We start from the raw sequence: 27,498 nt of genomic DNA, 5'->3' as shown, positions 1-27,498 counted from the left end.
GTGAGGTGATACCTCATTGAGGTTTTGATTTGGATTTCCCTGATGCCGAGCGATATTGAGCACTTTTTCATGTGTCTGTTGGCCATTTGGATGTCTTCTTTGGAAAAATGTCTGTTCATGTCTTCTGCCCATTTCTTAATTGGATTCTTTGTTCTTTGGGTGTTGAGTTTGATGAGTTCTTTATAGATTTTGGATACTAGCCCTTTATCTGATATGTCATTTGCAAATATCTTCTCCCATTCTGTCGGTTGTCTTTTGGTTTTCTTAACTGTTTCCTTTGCTTTGCAAAAGCTTTTTATCTTGATGAAGTCCCAATAGTTCATTTTTGCCCTTGCTTCCCTTGCCTTTGGCGATGTTTCTAGGAAGAAGTTGCTTCGGCTGAGGTCAAAGAGGTTGTTGCCTGTGTTCTCCTTTAGGATTTTGATGGACTCCTGTCTCACATTGAGGTCTTTCAGCCATTTGGAGTCTATTTTTGTGTGTGGTGTAAGGAAGTGGTCCAGTTTCATTCTTCTGCATGTGTCTATCCAATTTTCCCAACACCATTTGTTGAAGAGACTGTCTTTGTTCCATTGGACATTCTTTCCTGCTTTGTCGAAGATTAGTTGACCATAGAGTTGAGGGTCCATTTCTGGGCTCTCTATTCTGTTCCATTGATCTATGTGTCTGTTTTTGTGCCAGTACCATGCTGTCTTGATGATGACAGCTTTGTAATAGAGCTTGAAGTCCGGAATTGTGATGCCACCGGCTTTGCTTTTCTTTTTCAATATTCCTCTGGCTATGCGGGGTCTTTTCTGGTTCCATACAAATTTTAGGATTATTTGTTCCATTTCTTTGAAAAAAGTGGATGGTATTTTGATGGGGATTGCATTGAATGTGTAGATTGCTCTAGGTAGCATTGACATCTTCACAATATTTGTTCTTCCAATCCATGAGCATGGAACGTTTTTCCATTTCTTTGTGTCTTCCTCAATTTCTTTCATGAGTATTTTATAGTTTTCTGAGTAAAGATCCTTTGTCTCTTTGGTTAGATTTATTCCTAGGTATCTTATGGTTTTGGGTGCAATTGTAAATGGGATCGACTCCTTAATTTCTCTTTCTTCTGTCTTGTTGTTGGTGTATAGGAATGCCACTGACTTCTGTGCATTGATTTTATATCCTGCCACTTTACTGAATTCCTGTATGAGTTCTAGCAGTTTTGGGGTGGAGTCTTTTGGGTTTTCCACATAAAGTATCATATCATCTGCAAAGAGTGAGAGTTTGACTTCTTCTTTGCCAATTTGGATGCCTTTGATTTCTTTTTGTTGTCTGATTGCTGTGGCTAGGACTTCCAATACTATGTTGAATAGCAGTGGTGATAGTGGACATCCCTGCCGCGTTCCTGACCTTAGGGGGAAAGCTCTCAGTTTTTCCCCATTGAGAATAATATTTGCTGTAGGTTTTTCATAGATGGCTTTTATGATATTGAGGTATGTACCCTCTATCCCTATACTCTGAAGAGTTTTGATCAAGAAAGGATGCTGTACTTTGTCAAAAGCTTTTTCTGCATCTATTGAGAGGATCATATGATTCTTGTTCTTTCCTTTGTTAATGTACTGTATCACATTGATTGATTTGCGGATGTTGAACCAACCTTGCAGCCCAGGGATAAATCCCACTTGGTCATGGTGAATAATCCTTTTAATGTACTGTTGGATCCTATTGGCTAGTATTTTGGTGAGAATTTTTGCATCCATGTTCATCAGGGATATTGGTCTGTAATTCTCCTTTTTGATGGGGTCTTTGTCTGGTTTGGGGATCAAGGTAATGCTGGCCTCATAAAATGAGTTTGGAAGTTTTCCTTCCGTTTCGATTTTTTGGAACAGTTTCAGAAGAATAGGTATTAATTCTTCTTGAAATGTTTGGTAGAATTCCCCTGGGAAGCCATCTGGCCCTGGGTTTTTGTTTTTTGGGAGATTTTTGATGACTGCTTCAATTTCCTTAGTGGTTATAGGTCTGTTCAGGTTTTCTATTTCATCCTGGTTCAGTTTTGGTAGTTGATACATCTCTAGGAATGCATCCATCTCTTCCAGGTTATCTAATTTGCTGGCATAGAGTTGCTCATAATATGTTCTTATAATTGTTTGTATTTCTTTGGTGTTGGTTGTGATCTCTCCTCTTTCATTCATGATTTTGTTGATTTGGGTCATTTCTCTTCTCTTTTTGATAAGTCTGGCCAGGGGTTTATCAATCTTGTTAATTCTTTCAAAGAACCAGCTCCTAGTTTCGTTGATCTGTTCTACTGTTCTTTTAGTTTCTATTTCATTGATTTCTGCTCTGATCTTTATGATTTCTCTTCTCCTGCTGGGTTTAGGCTTTATTTGCTGTTCTTTCTCCAGCTCCTTTAGGTGTAGGGTTAGGTTGTGTACTTGAGACCTTTCTTGTTTCTTGAGAAAGGCTTGTATTGCTATATACTTTCCTCTTAGGACTGCCTTTGCTGCATCCCAAAGATTTTGAACAGTTGTGTTTTCATTTTCATTGGTTTCCATGTATTTTTTTAATTCTTCTTTAATTTCCTGGTTGACCCATTCATTCTTCAGTAGGATGCTCTTTAGCCTCCATGTATTTGAGTTCTTTCCGACTTTCCTCTTGGGATTGAGTTCTAGTTTCAAAGCATTGTGGTCTGAAAATAGGCAGGGAATGATCCCAATCTTTTGGTACCGGTTGAGACCTGATTTATGACCTAGGATGTGATCGATTCTGGAGAATGTTCCATGGGCACTAGAGAAGAATGTGTATTCCGTTGCTTTGGGGTGGAATGTTCTGAATATGTCTGTGAAGTCCATTTGGTCCAGTGTGTCATTTAAAGTCTTTATTTCCTTGTTGATCTTTTGCTTAGATGATCTGTCCATTTCAGTGAGGGGGATGTTAAAGTCCCCCACTATTATTGTATTGTTGTTGATGTGTTTCTTTGCTTTTGTTATTAATTGCCTTATATAATTGGCTGCTCCCATGTTAGGGGCATAGATATTTACAATTGTTAGATCTTCTTGTTGGATAGATCCTTTAAGTATGATATAGTGTCCTTCCTCATCTCTTATTACAGTCTTTGGTTTAAAATCTAATTTGTCTGATATAAGGATTGCCACCCCAGCTTTCTTTTGGTGTCCATTAGCATGGTAAATGGTTTTCCACCCCCTCACTTTCAATCTGGGGGTGTCTTTGGGTCTAAAATGAGTCTCTTGCAGACAGCATATCGATGGATCTTGTTTTTTAATCCAGTCTGTTAGCCTGTGTCTTTTGATTGGGGCATTTAGCCCATTTACATTCAAGGTAACTATTGAAAGATAGGAATTTAGTGCCATTGTATTGCCTGTAAGGTGACTGTTACCGTATATTGTCTGTGTTCCTTTCTGGTCTATGTTGCTTTTAGGGTCTCTCTTTGCTTAGAGGACCCCTTTCAAGATTTCCTGTAGGGCTGGTTTTGTGTTTGCAAATTCCTTTAGTTTTTGTTTGTCCTGGAAGCTTTTTATCTCTCCTTCAATTTTCAATGACAGCCTAGCTGGATAGAGTATTCTTGGCTGCATATTTTTCTCATTTAGTGCTCTGAATATATCCTGCCAGTCCTTTCTGGCCTGCCAGGTCTCTGTGGATAGGTCTGTTGCCAATCTAATGTTTCTACCATTGTAGGTTACATATCTCTTCTCCCGAGCTGCTTTCAGGATTTTCTCTTTGTCTCTGAGACTCGTAAGTTTTACTATTAGATGTCGGGGAGTTGACCTATTTTTATTGATTTTGAGAGGGGTTCTCTGTGCTTCCTGGATTTTCATGCCTGTTTCTTTCCCCAAATTAGGGAAGTTCTCTGCTATAATTTGCTCCATTATACCTTCTGCCCCTCTCTCTCTTTCTTCTTCTTCTGGGATCCCAATTATTCTAATGTTGTTTCGTCTTATGGTATCGCTTATCTCTCGAATTCTGCCCTCATGATCCAGTAGTTGTTTATCTCTCTTTTTCTCAGCTTCTTTATTTTCCAGCATTTCATCTTCTATATTACTGATTCTCTCTTCTGCCTCATTTATTCTAGCAGTTAGCGCCCCCAATTTTGATTGCACCTCATTAATAGCCTTTTTGATTTCTACTTGGTTGGATTTTAGCTCTTTTACTTCTCCAGAAAGAGTTTCTCTAATAACTTCCATATTTTTTTCAAGCCCAGCTAGTATCTTTAAAGTGATGATTCTGAACTCTAGATCTGACATCGTACTAATGTCCGTATTGAGTAGGTCCCTGGCAGTCGGTACTGCCTCTTGTTCTTTTTGTTGAGGTGATTTTTTCCGTCTCGTCATTTTGTGCAGAGGAGAATAGATTAATGAGAGAACAAAATGCTAGCAGAGTAACCACGTCCCCAGAAAATATACTCTAAACAAATCAGAAAAGACCTGAAGCAGTGGGATAAGAAGGGGAAAGAGAGAAAAAAGAAAAAGAAAAAAAAAAGAAAAAGATAAAGATAAAAACAAAAACAAACAAAACAAAACAACAACAACAAAAGAAAAACCAGAATGTGATCAAATATGATCTATATGGTATATAGATCAGTGCCACACACTAGATTTGGGGTGTGTTTTGGTCTTTTAGAAGAAAGTGTCTCCCAAAATTTTAAAGAAAGAAAAAGATATATGTACAAAAATAAGGGTTGATATGATGAAGGGATAGAAAATGACTGTAAAAATGGAAATTATAAAAAATTTTATAAAAGGAATTGATAAGAAGTTGTTTGAAAAAGAAAGAAGAAGATTTAAAAAAGAAAAAAGAAAAAGAAAAAAAAGGGAGAGGATGTGATCAGGCAGGGGAATAGAAAACACCATATACTAGAGATTTAGGGTATATTTTAATCTGTTAGAAGAAACTATCTCAAAATTTTAAAGAGAGAACAACTTATATATATAAGCCAAAAATATGGGTAACTACTATGAAGGGATAGAATATGACTCTAAAAATGAAAAATAAAAATGTTTTTTTTTAAAAAAAGGGATTGATAAGATGTTGTTTGAAAAAGGGAAAAAGAAAAATTCAAAAAGAAATAAAAAGACAAAAAGACAGTTAAAAAAAAAAAATTAACTTTAAAAGACTAAGGAATCATGGTAAAAAAGCCGTGAATTCTATTTGCAGTATTCCCCTAGCGCTGGAGTTCTGCCGTTCTCATTGATCGGTAAACTTGGTCTTGGCTGGCTGTTCTCGCTGATCTTCTGGGGAGGGGCCTGTTGCCGTGGTTTCCAAATGTCTCTGCCGGAGGCGGAATTGCCCCGCCCTTGCCCCCTCCCGGCTAAGTCATCTGCTCAGGTTTGCTCTCCGGGGCTTTTGTTCCCTGCGAGCTTTCCGTACAGCTTTGGAGGCGGAGCGTGAAAATGGCGGCCTCCCAATCTCCGCCCCAGAGGAGCCGAGAACTCGGGCCCGCTCCTCAGTGGGTCCCCAGAGAAAAGCCGTCAGTCACTCCCGTCTCCCCGGTCTCCGGCTGCACTCCATGCTCAACCGGCCTGTGACCGCGCGTTTCTATCTCTGGCACCCGACCCGGTCTGGAGTCTCCAAACCCAGCAGATCCCTGCGGTGCCCTCCCGCGCGGCTCCTCCCGGGGGAGGAAGGTGAGTCTCCCCGGATCTGCCGCTTGTGGGGTCCCTGCTGGAGGAGCAGGGGCCCGGCTGTGCCGCGGATCACGGTTTATGTCAACCCCGAGCTGAGAGCCCGCGCCTGGGCTCCGCCTCTGCAGCCGGCTTCCCTGCTCCGATACCTGGGAGCTCTGCCGCCCTCAGGCACCCCCGGTCCTTCTGTGACCCCGAGGGTCCTGAGACCACACTGTCCCGGAGGGTTCCACCCCCCGCTTAGCCACCAGAGTGACGTCCCTCGGCGGAGCAGACTTTTAAAAGTTCCGATTTTGTGCTCCGCGGCTCTATCACTTGCCAGAAGCGGCCGACGGAGGCCCCTCCCCCGCCGTCTATCCTCCCGAATATCGCCTCGGATTCACTTCTCCGCACGTCCTACCTTCCAGAAAGTGGTCGCTTTTCTGTTCAGAAAGTTGTTGCTCTTCTTTTCTTTGATCTCCTGTTGGGTTTGTAGGTGTTCAGAATGGTTTGATCCCTATCCAGCTGAATTCCTGAGAGGAGACGAAATCCAGGTCTCCTACTCCTCCGCCATCTTGCTCCCTCTGTCCTTGAATCTTTATACCAGTAGATAATAAAGCGTTTGAAAACTAATGATAAAATATATGGGCAGGCGCTGTTTGCTTTTTGGGTTTTGTGGGGAAGCAAAGGGTACTGTGTTCAGGGAATGTTCACTTTGCTACCTACAAGAAAGTCTGAAATAATCTTTTATTGAGTTTTATTGAGTTTTCTAAAATCTCTGGTAAGCCAGAAACAATATTTTTGACCATCCTTTTCTACTCTTGCATAAGCCATTGTTCAACATCTCTGAGAGCTCTAAAATTATACCTTCAGCTACGGCCAGAGGTTTCATTTTATGGGTAGAAAGTAGCATCCCCATCACACAGGAGATGTGCTTATCTGCTTTTAGATTTGCTTAAAAAACTGTTGCTTGTAATGGAATGTTTCTTCCTTGAGTACAGCATGGCCCCCACTTTGGCCCAGGCCTGTGTCATCAAGCATGGTTTACTGTTGTTTTTCCTTAGGTCTACTTAGGAGGTAGGCTGTGTGACAGAGTTAATGCTGAAGCAGCTCGCCAGAGAATTCCTACTTCTCAGTCAAGTCCGTTTGCTTAATTGCTTTTCTTTTTGTTTAAATGAGTCTGTCACCATCATTGCAGCCTCAGAGTTTTCGCAGGTTGTCCAGGGGATCTGGAGCTCATCACAGAGGATGGTTTCCGTAAATTAGAGGGCCCTCTTCTGCTGCTGTGACTATAAGCTTAGTTTGCCGTCATAGCCCAGTGGTTGATTTGGAAATTAATAGGCTCTGACTTGCTGTGTACTCAACCCAACAAACATGCATTTACCAGGCCCTAAAAGCTTTTCTTTTCTCCTCTTTCCTTCTCCCCAGCTAAGCAGTCCAAAATGTCCAATGGCTGACTAGTAGCCCCTTTGCAGAACCAGGAACCACCAAGATTTAACTGCCTCCCAGCCCTCCAAGGTGACAATGCCAGTGGATTGGTCAGTTAAGAAAGAGAAGTTGTTCTCAACTGGACGCTTAGAGTATTAGCATAACAAAAATAATAATAATAAAATAAGAATACAGACCTCGAATTGCCTCTGGATGTCACATGGGTGGAATAAACAGGGTGAAGCATTTGGATGAGATTTCTGTAGCTTGAAAGCAGAAAGCTTCAGAAGTTGGTGGGAAACAACAGATAAATAAGTTAGGTATAACGTGAAGTTAACTTAGAGTGCTTCTCCAGATGGGTTTTACTGTTCTTGGCCTGGATTGAACCTGAAACCAGCGTGTATAACCATTCGAAGTGACATAGCGATCTTTATTTTTGCTCTCTCAAGCCCAGAGTGTTTATATTTTTTGTTTTTTTCCAACATGAAAGCGATCGGTGGGAGATGGAGATACCAGTTCACCTGAAAGGCTTTCATTCAAACTATACATCCTTCTATGTTTGTATCTGAGCCCCTCTCAACAAATCTCCCTCTTGGAAAAAATAAGCCCCGTTGTGGAGAGAGAGCCTCTTCTCAGTCGCCTTCCTGACCTCCCTCCATCTGTCGTTTTCTTTCACATACCGGTGCATGAAGGCTCAGGTTGTCTGGATCCTGGCTCATTGGGGTTTTAATTAAATCACTGGTCGAAACCTAAGGAAGAGATGTGAGGTCTTCAGGGTGTTTGGATGTCGACGAGTTCAAAGTGCCTGAATGGGGTCTGGTTATGCTGCACCAAAGCAGCCATACTGTGAAATACTTGAAAGCTCTTCGGTGTTTTAAACTTCGGCCTCATGTAAACCAGGTATCTGGGCGATTGATCAAAATCCATGGACAGGATGTAGCTTTTCGTCTTAGGTGTAGAGAAAACATCAGCCAACTTCCATGCTTTTGTCGAGTGGCTTGTGTTTAATATTTCTTGAAAGAACGTAAATACCTACTTTCAAATTTAACTTTCTAAATTGTCTTTGGATGCATGCTAATTGTGCCCCCTTTAAATAAACTGACCAGATGCAGTTATTCGGATGAGTATTAATGAATAGAGCTTGTTTGTTGTTAGTACCAAATTTATGAGCCAGAAAAAAATGGGGCTTGGGGGAGAGAAACTATTAATATTTTATGATTAGGTACTATAATGGTATTAGGTTACTAAACCATTAATTATACAAAAGATTTTATTACCTCTCAGCAACAAGGATAAAGAAACAGAAAGAGTTGATATTATGGAATATCTGTCTTTGTTGAGAGTCTATATTAAATGTTTCAAATTCAGTTTACTTGAAATATTCTTTTAAAAAAACTAAAGTAATACAAACCTGATAAAGTATCCTTAAATTCCTCAGTCTCTATTTTAGTTACTCTTTGACCGTTTTCTCCCCCAAAGTAACCTTTGGCTCCAATTAAGCTTTGGGAGAGAAAACAAAAGCAAGAACAGAAATCAAACAGCACTTCTTAGATTATAAAAACTGTGTGGTCATCATTGATTTTGCAACAAACTGAGTTGGGAGGCGTAGGTTCAACCAACTTTGTTTTTTTGTTTTTTGTTTTTTTCTTGGTGTTTTATATTTAAGTTTTAGTGTCTATTTGTGTTCTCTCCAGATTCTGAAAATGGTCAGAGGTGCAGTTTAGAGTCCTCTCTTAACATCATTTAAGCTATTAAAAAACACTCTTGTGTTTCTTTTCATTATTGTTCAAACATTACATTCAAAACGTTTCTAGAAATATTAAATTAGAGGAAATCTTGTGCTCACTAGCTTTAAAAGCTCTACAAGATCAGAGGGATTTGAAAGAGTTCTAATGCAACACAATGTATCGCCTTCTATCAGGTTAAATAAGAAATCCATTTTGTAGCACCCATAATTTAATGAAATGCCCCTTTGGAACTATTTTTTTTTTAATTTTTCAAAGATTATATTTAGTTTGTAGAAAATAACATTTTTCTGGAGGAAAAGATGGGAGAAATGAGGATTAATTTTTCTTGCACTATAATCATCTTTCATTAAATTGAAGCTTTTCGTGTCACTAAGGCTACTTTAGCTTTTTTTTTTAATCTTGATATGGAAGATAGAATGTGATACAGGCAGAAGCCCCTGTATCCCCTTACGTTATATTTGTTTCATCACAACAAGTGCATACCTTGCAGTGACATCATGATCAGTAAGTGACATTTGCTAGCTGTGGCTTCATTTGTCTTTGGAGTTGTAATTATTAGACTTTGGTGCCCTAGTTTTTTGACATCAACAGCTACTTTGAAGAATGAGGTTGCTATGGGTTACCAGTGTGTCCTGTACATTTTCACTAGCACAAGGTTCAGGTTCCAGATCGGTTAAAATATATACCTTCAAGCTTCCCCCCGCCTCTCCGCCCCAGGACTACGTTCTCCTAGGCGGGTGTTTGTGAATGAATGAGTATGTGTGCAAACCATGTTTCAACCCTTAAGAGAAATATCTAAATGCAATACTTTTGCCTATTTTCCACCAACATACTATGAAAGTACTATATGTAATGGATCTTGCTAAAAGAAAGCAAGTAGCCTGGAGGTAAAATGTAATGAACTGCCATCAAAAAGTATGGAAGAAAAGACTTTCCTTTGGCTGCAATGACTGAGTAATTTCCTTGCATGGGCACATTTAGCATTCAAAAAGAGGTCGCTTAGTTTTTCTCTGTTTTGAATATGTAATGTGATTGGATTCATAACATGACCCTTGACTTTTAGAAAGTCAAAATGAACTCCATCTAGTTAAACACATAAGAGAATCACACTGGGAATTAGAGGTCTGAATCCTCAGTTGTGCCTTGAAGCCAACCAGTGACCTTGAGTTTGTCCTTAGATTTCTTACGGACTCAGTTTCTTAAACTGTAGAAAGACTAGATAGATGGCCAATTAGGTATAACCATTAAAGAGTCTTCACAAAACTTAGTATTACATAAAGTCTCTGTTGTGCTTAACTCCTTGCTCCTAAATTCATCTTCTAAGGATGGTTGAATCTGGGCCTTCCATCCCTGGAGTCCTCCTCCTTGTAAACAAGGTCTCAGAGCTTCACTGAAGTTGTTTTTATTTCCATGAAAAGATTCATGAGGATATTAAAATGGTTTGCAATCAATCTCTCATTTTTTTCCCAGGACTGCGTTCCATATTTAGTTTAAGAGTAAAAAGCATTAAGTAAGTTATGGCTAGGCAGACTTAGGTAATTCAGACATTTTTGGAATACCATAATATGCAATTGACTGCTAAGGATTTTTCTTTCCTGTTAATTGGAACTTTTAAAAATTGAATTAAGTAGCTATGTGTTGAATCTGATTATTCCCTACAGGCATGAAAGAGGAGGTTATTTTAAGGGACTATAAGCACATTCTGGCTACACAAATTGAGAACTCAGAGGTTATCTTGGGGGCTCGTTGACAGCAGCTGCTGTGTTGAAAGCATAGCTTCTTAGCAGGGAAGCATCCTCCCCTACAAATAAGTGTTGTGCTAAACTCAGATGAAGGGCAGGGGGATGGGAAATATAGGGGGAGTATGGTGGTTAAGAGCTCAGACTCCAGAGTCCACGTACCTGCATGTCATCTCCAGCTCCTATCCCAGCTCTGCCGCTTACTAGCTAGCTGCTTGACCTTGCGCAAGTTATTACCTCTCTGTCCTTGGTTTTGTCATACTGAAAAAGGTGACAATAATAGAATCCACCTCACAGAAGTGTTGGAAGATTAACTGAGTTAATATACATAAAGCCTGGCACATATTGAGTGTTGTGTCTCCTTAAGAGGTTGTGTAGGCTTTGGGCACCTGGGTGGCTCCGTCGGTTAGGCGTCTGACTCTTGATCTCAGCTCAGGTCTTGATCTTAGGGGTTGTGAGTTCAAGCCCCACATTGGGCTCCGTGCTGGGTGTGGAGTCTACTTAAAAAAAAAAAAAAAAAAGAGGATGTGGGCCAGATGAATTAGACATAAGTGTTACAAAAGACAGTAGCCATTGAGGGTTGGGGGTGTTGGGGAAGATTTGATAAAGGAAGTGAGCTGTTGAGATGCTATGTCTTAGAGAAATGTCATTTATATAGGCAGAAAGGAGGGAAAGAACATTACAAAGCGTGAAGTGGGTTTTTTTTTTTTTTAATCAGACTCCTTTGTTCCTATTAGAATTTGAAAAACTTACATATATTTAAGTTGGCATCTAGTTTTTATACATTTAAAGAATTGCAGATGTTTTTTTCTGGAATATAATAAATATTGACATTTTAAAATAAGCATATCCAGTGAGTAGCAATTTGATTTCCAAATCATGCATTTTTAAAAAGGCCTGAATAAGATCTTTAACAGTCAAATTTCGCATCCTTATTTTCTCCTTGAACTCGTATTTCCATTCTACTTCCACAGAATTTTATCTTAATGTAATATTTTTATGCTTGAGAGTCTTGTTATTCATCAACCTTTCATTACTCTTATGAAATACATATGTATGTGTATATTAAGTTTAAAAATTCTATCATCCTAAAAGTAAGTATTAAATTTTTTCTGGATTGAGTTATAAAGATTATTAGTAGTATACAGTTGATCAAAACAGTCCCTGTATAGGGGCACCTGGGTGGCTCAGTCGTTAAGCGTCTGCCTCCTGTATATTGCCATTTTGGTCATTTATTTCATGAACTTATAGGAAACTTTTTGCTCAGTGGATGAATCGTTTCTACCCTTTGTATCCCCATATGTTCATGTATCCATTGGTGAATGTTACTTATTGCTAGAATGAGATAGGTTTCAGCATCGATTTTCTTCTTAATTTTTGTTTTTATAAAGGTAAGGCCAAAAAATGATGTTACCATAAATAGGTGGGAATGGAAGGAGTTCTATTATAAGAATGTCATTCAGTCCCTTGAACTCCTTATGAGTTATGGTCCATAAATCACAGAATTGTCTATTGTCAAACTTGAGTTTCAATCAATTATTTTTAATGATCTACTGCCTGACAAATTGATTAGATACACCTTCAGTTTTGTTGAAGGCAAACAATAGAAAATCACATGTTTTGGAAAATATTTGTTACCCAGCCTTTAAAGTTCAACCAAACACCAGTATTGCAAATTGTCTCTGTTCAGCGTCCACTGGAGTTAGGATGAATGAGTGGTATGCTACTGATTCTTTTTTGTTAATTCAAGAGAAGGAACGGTAAAAGTGTGATTTGAAAAAAACAAGGAAGAACTGCTTGCCTCCATAGCAAGATCAACTTGAGAAGTAAGAGTACACAGAATCCAGGCTTCCTGCATTAAGCTACCTTGGAAAGGAGCATGTTTGGGAGAGCGGGAAGTAGGCAAGTTCAGAGTGACTGTCAGTGTGGAGAGTATGCGAACAGACCATTATGAGTATTCTAGCATTCTTCCCTCGCTTGTCCTGGACCAGCCCCAGCTTGGATCCTTGGGAAGGGAACAGGAAAGCTCTACAGTGTTGTGAGCTGTTTTATTCACTCCCCATGGAAGTGCTTTCGTTAGATCTTGTCTGTTTTGGATTTAAAAAAATGTTACTGATGTAGATGTTGTATTCCCTCCAAGAGAGAGCTTCCAAAAAACCTATTGTTTCTTTTTTTTTTTTAAAGATTCTATTCATTTATTCATGAGAGATAGAGAGAGAGAGGCAGAGGCAGAGGGAGAAGCAGGCTCCCAAGGAGCAGGGAGCCTGATGCGGGACTCGATCCCAGGACCCTGGGATCATGACCTGAGCCGAAGGCAGACGCTTAACGACTGAGCCACCCAGGCGTCCCAAACCTATTGTTTCTTAAAATCAATGCTTAATAGGACAAAAAAAAAAAAAAAGACAGCTTTCAGTGTTATTGTGTGTTTTTTTTCTATTACTAGGTCTTCAAGTATATTGTAGTTAATTGGTGTCATCTTTAACCAAAAATTGCAATCCATGGAATCAAAATGCTCTACTTTTCCTATTATGCATTTACTTTTGTGTCATTTTAAGAATTACTGAAATGAAAAGCCTAAAATATGTAGACTAGTGCCTTGCTCATGATAAGTTGATCAATAAGTCGTAGTAGTTATTTATCAAGTGCTTTAGAAATGAAACGAAGTGGTGCATCATCATTTTCTTAAATTCAAGACTTGGAATGAAATTTACTCAAATTTATATTCATGAAAGCAGATGTTAAAATTTTCACTTGTGGAGAAATAGTCAATATGAACATTTACAGACCTGGAAATCAGCAAGTACCTCAGAGGATAAATTAGATCTTACAATGGATAGGCAAGTTGAATAAGTCAACATGGACAAAAAGGTCATCTAGTTATGGGAGTTATTACCATTTTTATTCTTGGTACTTTCAGATATGAGTACAGTTTTTAAAAATGATAATATTTGCTTTTTTAGAAACATCATCTCCATATTGTCCTACTAAATTTATCATTGTTGCGAGAATTGTCGTTTATGTGTTGAGTGAAGCAGTGTGTATTAGTTAATAACCCTAAGCGTCAACTCCTGGTTAAGTTGGGTAAGTTCGGGGGCACCTGGGTGGCTCAGTTGTTAAGCGTCTGCCTTCGGCTCAGGTCATGGTCCCGGGGTCCTGGGATCGAGCCCCGTATCGTGCTCCCTGCTCAGCGGGAAGCCTGCTTCTCCCTCTCCCACTCTGCCTGCTTGTGTTCCTTCTCTTGCTGTGTCTTTCTCTGTCAAATAAATAAAATCTAAAAAAAAATAGAATAAAAAAGATAATAATTTTTATGTATACAAATAATATATATGTATACTCTTTTGACAAAAGTGTCACACATTATAGTATATGTATATAATGTAAAATCCCTCTAGAATCTGTGCGTGGTCCCTATCCACTACTCAAGAGAGGTAATCAGATACCTGTGTGCACCCTCGGATCACTTGCATTCTCTCTCTCTATCTCCTCTCTCTCTCTCACACACACCTCTCTTGCATGCATATCTGCAGAAAGGTATAGTATTGTGTTTGGTTTTAGCAAAAAGTTCATCACACTGTGCAAATGCTCCATTCACCTCTTGCATCAGATATCTTTCTTTGCCGGGGCAGAGAGCTACCTCATTCATTTGCTACAGAGCAGTCCAAAACGTGGATGTACTGGTTTTATTATTCATTTGTCTGTTGGTGGGCATCTAGCCTGTTTCCCCATGTTTCTACCCTTGGCACCAGTGCACAGTGAACATGCTTGTGCTTGTGATTAGTGTTCATCTTAGGTAAATACGTGAGATCACAGTGTCTTTAATTAGTATATATTACTTTATTGGCTTCTAAAGTGACCGTGACATTTTTAAAGAAAAGATTTCGGATTGTTTTGAAGAAGTTTTGTATTCTGGCAAGCCTGTCCCATAATTATTTTTTATTATTTTTATTTTATTTTACTGATAATGTATTTGTCTCCTTTAGGTAGCACTTGCAGCATATCATCCCAGATCAGTACCCTCTCCCTTTCTTAAAAAATAACCTGGAGGTCTCCTTTCTACTTAGAGTCACTGCAAAGCTTCTCTAATCCATGGTCCCAAAGTAACTTTAACATTCTCTAGTGGTCAATTTGCCAGTGAGACATGATGGCCGAGAGGCTTAGTGCTGGTTCTGTCAGCCTTGTGATCTGGGGCAAGGTATGTTCTCCTAGGCTTAGGGTCAGGATTGAATGAGTTACTGTATGTAAAGCATATGGCGGGGCATATGGTACATAGCGGGGACTCAGTAATTGTTGGCTGATTCTTCCATGTAGCTGCTGCCCGTTACTCAGCAAACACTATCTGCCTATTATGTGCTGGGAGCATAAAGATAAATAAGACATGGTCCCAGTGCTTGAGGAGCTTACATTCTAACATGCATGTGTTTGCTCAAAATCTAAGTACTTATTCCCTTCTTTCTATTTAAACTCTGTCCATGGCCTAGTTTGCTTTCCTCCCATGTCAGCTGACTTCTGCATCATGAAGGACAGCCTCTCACATCTTAACTCATTCTCTTTAATGGTGATTCAGCACGTACTACATCCCCAAATTATTGTTAAAAACTGGAATGCAGAGATGGTGTGTAAGACAATCTGTAAGGAGCTAACAGGCTCCAGGGAGGAGAAAAAAAAAAAAAAAAACAAAACTTCAGAGTTCTGCAAGACTCTTTCCGCTTCTCTATGATGGCTTTCCACCTGTGGACTTGCTCTGTTTTTACCTTGCATTGCCTCTGTTAATAAAGATAAATAATCTCCATTCTCTCTTTCTGGGGACAGAGGGTGAGGTGTTAGCAGCAAGGGAGTTCTTAATTCTCTGTCTTTATCAATGACATAACTCTTTGGACTACGCTTGTTAGGTAGGAGCTGTTTTCTTTCCCAGGACTGAAGAAAAACCAGAGGGGCTTAGAAATTCCTGGCCATCCATGCCCAGGTGGAACCAATTTGGTAAAAGAACCTTTTGCTGCAAAGGTTCTGCAGGTCACTGAGACCGATCGGTTCATACCCATGCTTCCCAGGGAGTTCTCCCCTCAATCCCATGAGCTTCTTTGGGAATGGCACACTTTAGGGAATTCTTGACCTAGAGTAGGAAAAGGTAGCAGTCCTTTATCCCCCTCACATAGATTCTTCTTTAAAAAGTAATAAATTACCGTTGATGACTCAGGGATACCTCCTTGCTTTGATTACCATTACAAGATTTATTTGGTTTGTTCGTAATAAGAGTATTAGGTTTGATCTTACTTTAAAAGCCTGTCCTGGCACAGATGTCTTGCTGAACTGTGAATGGACATCGAGGCTCCTTTTAAAGGAGACTTAAGCATTTGTTGCCACAACCGGATCTGAGCATAATACTGAGCTCAAGAAAGATCATTTTCTCAACAGAAATAATTTATTATTGCCGGAGGTAATGTGAAATTATTTATTTTTTCTTGAAGCATGTTTTTTGTAAATGTTTTCCAGAGATACGTGACTTGAAATTAATGACACTCTCCTTTGTAAAGACTTTATTTCATTTCATGTACTCTATTGACCCCCTGGGAGAATATCCAGTCTAGAGAGGAGAAAACGGACGTGGTGCCAAACAGCCACGAATGCCTCCAGTAGATGAGGTGTTCGCCTGAATGCTTCATGGGGGACTTCATCCCTATGCTGTATTTTGTGTTTTTTGGCATCTTTGGTTCATTTGTGGAAGCTTGTCTGTTAGAATTCCATATACATTTCATTGGCTTTGAAAGATATTGGGGTTGACATAAACCTACTGAAAGGAAAGTTTGCATCGAAAGTAATACATTTCCTAGTCAAAGAAAACACCGTTGTTCTGGCATCAGTGGATGTGATTTTTGTTTTCTTTTAACTTCCCAGTAGTAGTGAAGCTATTTGGGTCAGTTATCTGGTAATTGTCAGAAGGAAAGTTATATGTATATTTTACTGGTTAGTGGTTCAGACTGGCCATAAAGTGGGAGGGAAAAGAAAAGGACCTTCTTCCCCCACACATGAGGTCATACTGCTCATCACAGCTTTATGAACATAGTAAGAAACTGAAGTCATCTCTGACTGAGGTTGTCGAGTTGGAGGCGTAACATCTCCCAGAAAAGAACTTCTGTGAGAATTCTGAAAAATCTGTTGATGGAGGCTTCTGCCCATTTAGTATTGTCAGCATATTACTATTGATGTCTTACAATTTCCGGTGTACTTCTCACATAAACCTATAGTGCCTCAGCTAGCTGCATTTTCATTATTTTCCACCAGTCCCACCGATTCAAACTTCCTTCCTTTAACTGTTTGCTTTCATCTTCTCTAAGCCCTGGGGATTCTTCTTGGCTTCCAGAAAAAGTCCTCCTTACTCCCTTCTCCCACTCCCCATTTCTCTTTACATAGCCTTCTTTGTCTAAAGAGTGTCCTGGTGATCAGCACGCTGTGACAGAGTGTGTGTGAGGCCTGGTGGGTAACGACTGAAAACTGCAGGTACGTGTCCAGGGCTCTTAGAACCTTAAAAACCTTCTGCCGTATGAAATAGGATAGGGCCGGTCTTTCTTCTTTTGATTGCTTGCTTTCCTGATTGCTCTTTTGTAGGAGATCCAGTATCTCTTCTACATACTCAGTCTGTATTAGGAGTGTTGGATAACTCCATAACTCCCCTCTCCGTCTCGGAAATAGAACCAAGGCTTCACTCAGGACCAGAAGATATAGTTAGGGTGGCATGACAGATAGAAATTAGTGAAAAGTTTAGGCTTATCCAAAAAAATAAATGTTTGATACATCTGGGACTTCTTCAAGCTGTCCTCTGCTTCATATAGCAAAGGGCAAAATGAATCACTCCATAACAAGGGGTCCTAAGAGATACCAAACTCAATTAAAATTGATTTAACTTGGGGCACCTGGGTGGCTCAGTCGGTTAAGCGGCTGCCTTCCGCTCAGGTCATGATCCCAGGGTCCTGCGATCGAGCCCCGCATCGGACTCCCTGCTCGGCGGGAAGCCTGCTTCTCCCTCTCCCACTCCCCCTGCTTGTGTTCCCTCTCTCGCTGTCTCTCTCTGTCAAATAAATAAATAAAATCTTAAAAAAAAATTGATTTAACTTCTGTGGAGCTGTCCAGATTATACTCCACAAATACTAATATGATAATATCCATTTTAGCCATAAAGCATCTCATTGGATCTCGTGTCTCTTTTCCTAGATTATAGATCATGGGCAGTAATAGACTGTCTCTTGAACCAACAGAGTGTAGATCTCACTGCTTCAGATTTCCAGCACGGAAGGCGAGCCGTGAAGAAATAAGCTCACATGGCTCTGTTGGAGAATGGCCGTACACGTGACAGGCGGCCTGGCCTGGAGTGGGGCTAACCTTTTCTCATTTAAAGTTCTCTTTTCCCTCCAGAACTCATTGGAGAATCATTTGCATGTTATATTTCATCTGCGTTTATCTCATCCCAAGCTCTTCATCCTTCTGTTGAGTTACATGTTCTCCGGAGTAAATGTTTTCTACTGTCTGACAGTGTAAAAAAAAAAAAAAGAAAGAAAGAAAAGAAAGAAAAAGGTGAACGGTGGCACAGTTAGCATGAAAAATGGTGAAGATAGGAATAGAAAACGGGAAAATGTATGTCACTCTGGAAGTTCTGTACAGTATAAGAAAAGTGGAGCAATCAATTTCTATTAACATATATATTCTTTTAAATTTAGGAATAGACGGACAGTCTGTGGAAGTGTCCAATATCGTGGACATCTGAAAAGAACATAACCGTGAGATTGCAATGAGAATTTTTTCTAGCATAAACAGTCAAAACAAATTCTATACTGACCTGAATGGATATCAGGTAATTTTCCCTTAAAATGTCTAAGTAATAGCTGTGTTAGTGTGTAACTTTTATATATGGTAGTGGGCCAGTTAATTTTGGATCCTTTGAAAAATATGCTTAAGTTTACAAATTATTTCTAAAGGAAAACTGAATTTTAACAGGTACTTATAGGTTCTATATTCAACCAGATGTCCAAAGTTAGAACAGATATTTGAGAGATTGGTTTGTAGAGCATCTGATTTACGGAGGTAGTTTTTTCAAAGGCAGATTTGGTGACCATTTGCATGTTAAATGCCTTGACACCAAAATATATCTGAATTTGTTTAATAGAAAGGAAACATAATTAGGGATTGGTGGAGTATGTATTTTTCCCCTCATAAAGAAATGGTATGTGTGTATTTAATCTATTACATATATACTTTTAAATGTATAATGTAATAATGGGCTCTTTTAAATTTCAGGAAAGCTCTTTCCCTCTTTTTATCAATAATGTATGTGTATTTACCTTTATGCACACACTTGTGTACATATACATAGACAAAGAAATACAAGCACATATATAGAAATGTGGGCAGGTATGTATTTAATCAAAATGTTCACAAAATAGTTTGAAATAGTAATGAGAAAATTGACTCAATTTTTTTCAGATTGTTAGCTCTTTAATTTAATAGGGCTCTTTTGATTGTTACATAAATTTCTATATTCAGAGTATATGTGTGTGACAACATAGCTTTGAAATACTACCACTAAAAACATTAGCATGTTTTTGAGACATTAGCATTTTAGAAATTTCTGGCTATGAATAGAAATAATTTCACAACAAATGATTTTACTTTGTCTGATTTTCAACTGGGATGAGTGGAAGGGGTTGTGATAATTTTCTCTTCTACAATTTCCTGCAAAGGTTAAATTTAAACCTTTTCCAAAGCATAAAAATTGCATTATACACTTTGAATTTACATGTTAATTCTACCACAGCTGTTTGGTTTTCAAATGAAGCCCTGACTTTATGGTGATTCATTTTCCTTGTGTACAAAAGAAACTCTTTTCTTAAAATCTTACAAAAGCAATTATTTGTATGTGTGGGTGTATACATGAATGAAAAAAACTTAGTAAAAGTGAATAAACATGTGAATTTTCTTTTCAAGGATCAAGCATTTGAATAAATGGGAAAATATTATTTCTAAACTTCTAAATTTCTAAATTTATGACCTAAATATTTCTGCTTCTAAAATAGGCCATTTTTTAAGCCTTGGAAAGAGTAGTCCTTGAGCAAAACTAGAAATCTAGACTAACAGGTAGGGAGTGAGGGTGGCAGCCCTATAGTCATGACAGTGTGAATGTCCTTTTCAGTGAGTATACAAGTTAATTTGATTGGGAAGATCCAGATTGGAAAGGAGAAATGGAAAATTCTTTGAAACTCTCTCTTCTTTTTTCTTTCTTTCTTTCTTTCTTTTTCTTTTTTTTTAACATTTTGCAGTTGTTTCTTCAGGTTCATAATTTCCTGGGCCTGTGATACAAATTACCACAAAATGGGTGGCTTAGAACAACAAGAATTTATTCTGTCATAGTTCTGGACACCAGAAGTCCCAAATCAAGATGTCTTCAGGGCCACACTCCCTCCAGAGGTTCTAGGGAAATACTCTTCCTTGCCTGTTGGGGCTTCTGATGGGCTTGTAGACCCATCACTCCACTGTCTGCCTCTGCTGTCCCAGAGTCCCTGTCGCATTTTCCTTGTGTTGCCGTGTGTGTCCTTTCGTGTCCAGGTTTCCCGCTTAGAAGGACACCAGCCCTTGGATTAGAGCCCACCCTAATCCACTATACCTTATGTCTGTAGAGATCCTATTTCAGAACAAAATCACATTCACAGGTTATGGATGACCATGAATTTGGGGGACACTATTCAGTACAACCAGTAAGTTAAAGGATGCACTACAGGGTTGTTGTAAAGATTAAAGATCATATTTGTGAATGCCCGTACTTTGTCTCGTTATAATGGGCACTCAATACTATTACATTAACTTTGTACTCCTTTTCTTCTTGAGTGTCATGTCAGACTTGCATGAGCTGAACAGGAGAGATGTCATTTTTATGTGGTGTGAATAAGATACCTCATAACAAAGTCTCTGTTTGATGTTTCCTCCTGAGGTTTGAGGGACTCTCCTCAGCCCCAACCAGCTTAGTGAATTTTCGGTCAAAAAATAAAATAATGTATTTCATGCATTCACATACCAGACCAAGAGAAGTTAAAATATGGAACTACCTACATTGACACTAAACAGGAAGAATAAGCACTGAAGAGTTTTTAAATATAAATATTAATTTGATTATTTTAATGTAATATGTTAGAGGATTTGATAAGGGGATCTGTGGTATTTATTAAAACTGATTCAAGAATTATAAGAGAGATTTTTTGAAAGGGGATAGAGAGCTATTATGCTTAGCATTCATTACAAAAGCAGTATGTTAGATTTAGATGAGAAATGAATACTTGCTACCTTTATAATTTGTTTTATGCAAATATTGGAAAGCTAGAAGACTTTTGTTAAGGATTTTTATTCTGAATTTAAATAGGAATGCCTATTTTAAGAACCTGGATAAGTTCTACCTTTCTCACCTAAAAGTTTTCTAAGATCCTCATTTTTTTTTTTCATATTGTTTGAAAGAATGTTTTAATTCCTAAATTAGCTCTTCCTTTGAACAAGAAAGGAAGCTATACCTTTTTCTTTTTGGAAGAAACGTCATCTGTAGTCAGTACTAATTTTTTAAAGTACATCTGTAAATATCCCTTGATTTCTTTTTTTTAAAGTGAACTGTTTGGTCTTATAGATTCAGCCCAGAATGACGATGAGCAAATTGCCTCTTCAAGCAAATGTCTATCCGATGACCACAATGGCCTATATACAGGACACCAAGCATCGCTTGACATTACTCTCAGCTCAGTCTTTAGGGGTTTCAAGTTTGAAAAGTGGTGCGTGTTGTTTGGATTCTTTTTTGCTCTTACAAGTTTCAGTTCCAAATGTATAATTTTTCTGTTGGTCATATTATTAATTATCATCTTCAGACACCAGCTATTAGTTAATTTTGGTTTTGTGAGAATAACATAAAATAATGTATTTCTTCAATCTTCTGATGAAGAATGAGGGACCTAAAGCTCCATGAAACCATGGCTTCTTAAAGATAATTTTTCTCTCCTGATAGCTCATTGTTTGCACAAGCCTCTGTCGTTGTCATAATGGAATGGCTGTGGAAACTCTCCCAGAAGCCAAAGAGGAGAGGGAGCTGGGGTAAAAGTTAGAAATTCCCAGAGTTGCCTAAGTTCGCAAAGGCGGGACGTAACAGTTCAAACCTAGGTCCTTCTCTGAATCGTATCGTTCTAGGGCACTTCTACCCGAAAGAAGAAAGGGAGTTGCAATGATACAGCTAGGCAGATAAAGAGGTGACAGACACAACTTTAAGGATTCCAAAAGATAGAACAAGATGGACAGAGAAAATAAATCGTAAACACAGATTAATTTTTATAAAACCTTCTATGGAGAGGCGTATGTCCTTTATAATACATATTTTTTCATTATCATTTATATGTAGTCAAATTGCTCTTCTTTCTTACATATTAAGAGTTGCTAAGACAAATGTCTTAAGGAGCCAGGCAGATAATAAAGGTGTGCAGGTACCTGACGTACCCTTTGCCCCAAACCCACTTTTTTAATTGGGCATATACATACATTCCATATGTCCACCCCCACAAAAAAGCATACTACTCATCTTCTTTTGTGGCTTTCATTACACAGACTCATGAGATGATGCCGTAAAGACATTAACGCTGTTAGAAAAATAATAATGGCCTCACATCAGGGATGCAGCGGGGAGTGGTGGGGCTTCGGCAAACTGGGGCACACCATTCCCAGTGAACGGTGGGGCAGCCGCTGCTCAGCGCCAGGTTGTTGTCACCATGGGGAAAGGGGCCCAGGGTTGCCAAATTTTTCTGCTTCTGAAGAGCCCAGGAGTCTGGAATTTTTTATGTTTTTATTTTTATTTTTTTTTTGGAGATTTTATTCATTTAGTTGACAGAGAAAGAGAGAGACAGCGAGAGAGGGAACATAAGCAGGGGGAGTGGGAGAGGGAGAAGCAGGCTTCCCAGGGAGCAGGGAGCACAATATGGGGCTCGATCCCGGGACCCCGGGACCATGACCTGAGCCTAAGGCAGCCGCTTAATGACTGAGCCACCCAGGCACTCCATATGTTTTGATTTTTAAAAAATTAAGTCAACTATTTATAGATTGGACAACTTCACATAAAATTCCTAAATGTGGTTTAGGGACAGAGGAGCTTTATTTCTCAGCTTGCCTTTGTCAAGGGAAGTGACATAACTGTCTACTCCATGATTGCTCCAGTCCTAATGTCTAGTTCCCTATTTAAGGACCCAGCTTTGAGAATTTAAGGCAACGTTTAAAAATGGGGGGCTCAAGAGTCACACCTGGCCCAGGTGCCCCTGCTACAGACAGCCAAGCACCCTAGCATTTCAGTACCTACAAACAGAAGAACAATTTGAGTACAGCCCAGGAGATTTACTGAGTGTCACATATTATGAGGGCTAACATTTGGAGGCAGGGAGAAGAGAGAAACTGCCAAGAGATTGATGTACTCATTTGGGTGTGACATGATCAAGCTCTAGATGGCCAATTCGTCCCAGTGCCTGAGGAGCACATTCTAGACAGTTGTGTTCTAAAATAAATATGGAGGTAGTAACAACGAAAATTCTGACCATCACTGGCAGTTTTATGTACTGGGTACCTAAATTGAGAAGAAAGAACTAAACAGAGTTGGATTGACTGTGTAAAAATAATAGTTATTAAAATATTTTATGTATTGCTCTTTTATGCCAAAAGATCATTTAGTACTGTAACAAATGTGAATGAGTGGATGGATGAATATGCATATATTTTTTTATGTATGACTAGGTTTTTTTTTAGTGTAAATATATGACTGTGGCTCTGGGTGGTTTTTTGCTTTGTTTTGGATAGGGTTTTTTGGTTTGTAGTCTCATAGCCTAATTCTTAGCTTACAACTTAACCTAGAGGAGGTGTGGAATTACTGCACAGCCAATGAAGGAACCAAATATGACCTCTTCTTGAACTAGAGGAGAGAGGATAGTTGATGCCACTAACTTAATACCAGGGAGGGAAGGGGGTACGTGCTGGGTGTCTCCAAATCCTGGGGTTTCTTCAGAGAATCAGCAGATACCAAGTAACCAAAACGCTTAGTCTTTCAAATCCTTTTTAGATTCTACACATCTGTATTTGCCTTGTTACTCCAGGTGTGATGTATGTTTCCTAATGAACCTCGTAAATGTTTTTAAATTCCAGGTGCTACCACTAAAAATTTTAGAGGACATAATTTACTCTTCAGATTAATTCTTTTTAAATTTCACTTAAGTTTTGATCTGTCTCATTTTCAAATTTCTTACCAAATTTTACCAGACATTTATGAAGAAGAATGGAAATAAAGTCCTGTTTTTTGCATTTATCCTAGCTGTTTTGAGAAAGCCCTTGGTACTTTGGGCTATATGGATCTGTCTCCTTGGCTTAAATCAGGACCGTGCCTAAACTTATGTGATTGTCACTGGATGTTTGTATTAAATAACTCTGGCCAGTTTGTTTGTTTGTTTGTTTGTTAGGTCAGATTGAAGTTATCATGGATCGAAGACTCATGCAAGATGATAATCGCGGCCTTGAGCAAGGTGTCCATGATAACAAGGTTACAGCTAATTTATTTCGACTACTACTGGAAAAAAGAAGTGTGAATACGGTAGGAAAAAATAATAACTCATACGTTCTGATGTTGTTTGTTCTTTGCCACCCAAAATTTGAAATTATGACTGTCCACTTTTTTTATGATTTTCAGTTCCCAGGATTGAGATATCTTTATAATAGGTGTAGCCTATATTGACAAAAAAGAGAACTTCAGTTACACATATGTCAGATTTGCATTTAGGTCATCTTATTTTTTATTTTTCCTTATTATGTAGATGTAAAATGTTAAAGAATCAGTTTGGGTGAGATTTTCTGAGATTATTTTGAAAGAAAATAAGAGTTGAATTTAAGAATAGAACTTAATCACATACTTAGATTAAGTTTGATTAGTAAAATTTATGGGAAACCTTAGTGTGCTTATTCTAGTCTTAGACTCCTCAATTGAAAATGGATTTACTTGTCTATCTTCTTGCTCAGTTTTCATTTCTCAAGACAAAACCTCAGCATTCCATTAAAAAAATCTGGCTAAAGCTCAGTTGGATGTAAACCAACATGACAATACGCCTCTTCAAGGCTACACAAAAGTCATCATCACAGTCCTCCGTGCTTTACTGATTTCCCACCTCAGATGATCTGTACACAGCCCTTTTTTTCTCACTCTGCTCTCCTTCTTTCTTCACTGATCCATTTCAGATCTTTTCTACTCTTTTTAGCTGGTGGCCTCACCATCGACTTCACATCTGACAGGGCTCTCTGTTCTAGGTATCAACCATCTCCTCCCACCCTTTCCTTCTTCCCTCATGTTGCAATAGAGACATTTTTACCTTCCTTTCCTCCCAGGCCAGTACCTCCACTTGTCCTTGCAACGTACCCCAGCGCCCTCCTCAGCATCATCATCCTCCTTCCCTCTCTCTGCCCTTCATAGCTGACATTTCCCTAGGAAAGAAACCCTTTCTGCAGGCTTTTAGACACTCTTCATTTTCTCCTATTAAAAATAAAAACCAAGGGCGCCTGGGTGGCTCAGATGGTTAAGCGTCTGCCTTCGGCTCGAGTCATGATCCCAGGGTCCTGGGATCGAGTCCCACATCAGGCTCCTGGCTCAGCGGGGAGCCTACTTCTCCCTCTGACCCTCTCCCCTCTCATGCTGTTTCTCGCTCGCTCGCTCTCTAAAAAATAAATAAAATCTTTAATAAATAAATACATACATACATACATACATACCAAAAACAACCTCCACACAGACTCGTGTCCATTTGCCCTGCTCTCCCGTCCTGTCTTCCACACCCAGTTGAGCCGCTTTGGAAGATGGGTTTATTTCATTGCTTCCGTGTCACACTCGACTCATTTCAGATTTGCTTTAGCTTCCCCCACCACACACACACCCTTGCCAGTGTCACGAGATCCACCATCTTACTTCACCTTGCAGCAGCATTCGACACTGACCATGTCACTTCTTAGAAGACAGTCTAGCCAGGGCTTCCGTGGTGCCATGCTCATCTGGTTTTCCTCCTAGCTCTCAAGTGGTTCTTTATCTCTCTGATGGTTATTAAGCCATTAAATGTCAGAGTCCTCAAGGGTTGGCCCCACGCCTTCTCCTTTTCTCGTTTTATATGTTCTCCCTCTGCAATCTCTCCTACTCCTGTGGCTTTGGTGACCACCTCTACGCAGATGAAACCCACACATATATTTCACCTCTTAACTGCAGACCCATCTACCTAGCTGCATCCTGCTATTCAGACCCGACATATCCATGATCACTCTCATGATCTCTCTTCCCTTCCCCCCAGACCTGCTCTTTTCTAGTGTTTGCTCTCTCGGGGACTAGTACCACCTTCCATCCAGTGCCACATACATAGCAGTCATCTCTCATTGATACTTCTCCTTTGCCTGCCCCTTTCTTAAAACAATGATCACCAGTGTTGACTATCTTATTGCCTAAATATTTCAAATCTATAAACTCGCTTATTTTGACCACCATTATCTAAACAAACATCATGTGTTTCCTGAATCATTCTGCTCTTCTTTTCCTGCCGTATTTGTTCTCAAATCAAGTAAGCAAAGTGATTCATCTTTTCAAAATTCAATCTGACCTCACTGCTCCCTTCTTAACCCTCAGGTGTCTTCTCATTGCTCTCCTAATAAAAGCCAAAATCCTTCCCATGGCCTGAAGAGCCCCTCATGATCTGGGCCCTGCCTGTCCCCCAGCTTCATCCAGCATGACTCGTGTTATTTCTGCTCTAGGCCCACTAGTTTTCTTTCAGTCCCAAGTGCTCCCTACGCACCTGGGGCCCACAGCACCTTTGCATTTGTGGTTTCATTCTGTGCCCAGGGAACTCTTCATAATAGTTCAGGCCAAAGCTGCCTTGGTCAACTGCTTTTTCTTGACCAGGCCAGATCACCATCCTCAGTGCCTCCTCAGAATTGCGCATCTGTTCTCCGTGCATAGATGTGATTATATTTGATCATTGTCTCTCTCCTCTTTTGGACCATAACTTCATGAGAGTGGGGGCCATGTTCCTCTGCTTCTAGAATTGTTCCTGGTAGAGGAAGCACCCGATATGTGTTGCATGAATGAATGCACAAATGCATAAATGAGTGAGCTGTAATAGCGCATGGTGCCACCGCATTTATCCCAGCCCCTGCTTACTGCCTTGTCATACTCGGCATGTTCTCTTCCCCTGCTCCATTCCAGGGACTTGTCTGCTTCATTTTTATGTACCCCACAGGGCTCCTTGCCTATGGTAGCTATTCTATAAATAAAACACTGGTTGATTGAATGAAATGGCAACAGCTCATTAAAGCCAAGAATTCTTTCAGTATCTAGAATCTTTTAGGAAAAAAGATTTTAATATCCATTTTTAGATGTCAAGATTTAAACCAGTTCTTGGGACTCATGGTTTAAATCAATTACTGACAAGATAGCTTAATTTGAGGACTAAAACTGCACAGGAAAATCATTGTCTGAGTGCTGGCAGCTACTGTCTTTTTCTCCTCCCGAAAATGTCTCTGGCTTTTATGATTTTTTTTTTTCTCTCTATATAGACACTAATTTGCAAAGCTTCTATTAACTATGGCAATAAGCATTTTCATGTCAGATCTATAAAGCTTTCACTTAGAAGTGAAATAATTTGTTTATTCCCATTCAAAACTCCTTGGATAGTAATTGATTGAAATTTGATCCAGTGTTTGTATAATCCTATGTTGGTTAAATTTTTCTTTTTGCTCAACTATAGATTCTTGGACTTAAATCAATAGTTTCTTTTCAATAAAAAATGAACTAGAGAAGAGAAAATACATTTTAATTTCTAGTGCAATTGATTAAAAAGGCATTTGATTAAGGAATGTTCCATCTCCTATAACTTAAACTTTATAGAAAGTGTTTTTATTTTCAACTCAGACTCTCATGTTTAAGATGTC

General features: G+C 39.2%; 1 pseudogene; it reads left to right on the top strand.

Annotated features, from left to right (window-relative positions):
* LOC135363092 (alpha-mannosidase 2-like) overlaps positions 1–27,498 on the top strand; it is a 46,515-nt pseudogene that overhangs the window by 2,259 nt on the left and 16,758 nt on the right.

The sequence above is a fragment of the Mirounga angustirostris genome, unplaced genomic scaffold, assembly GCF_029215605.1.
Source record: "Mirounga angustirostris isolate CCGP_5_RB_7025 unplaced genomic scaffold, mMirAng1.0.hap1 SCAF_18, whole genome shotgun sequence".
Classification (NCBI taxonomy): Eukaryota; Metazoa; Chordata; class Mammalia; order Carnivora; family Phocidae; genus Mirounga; species Mirounga angustirostris.
Note: the sequence above shows the minus strand (reverse complement) of the source record. Positions and strands in the feature narration are given on the sequence as shown.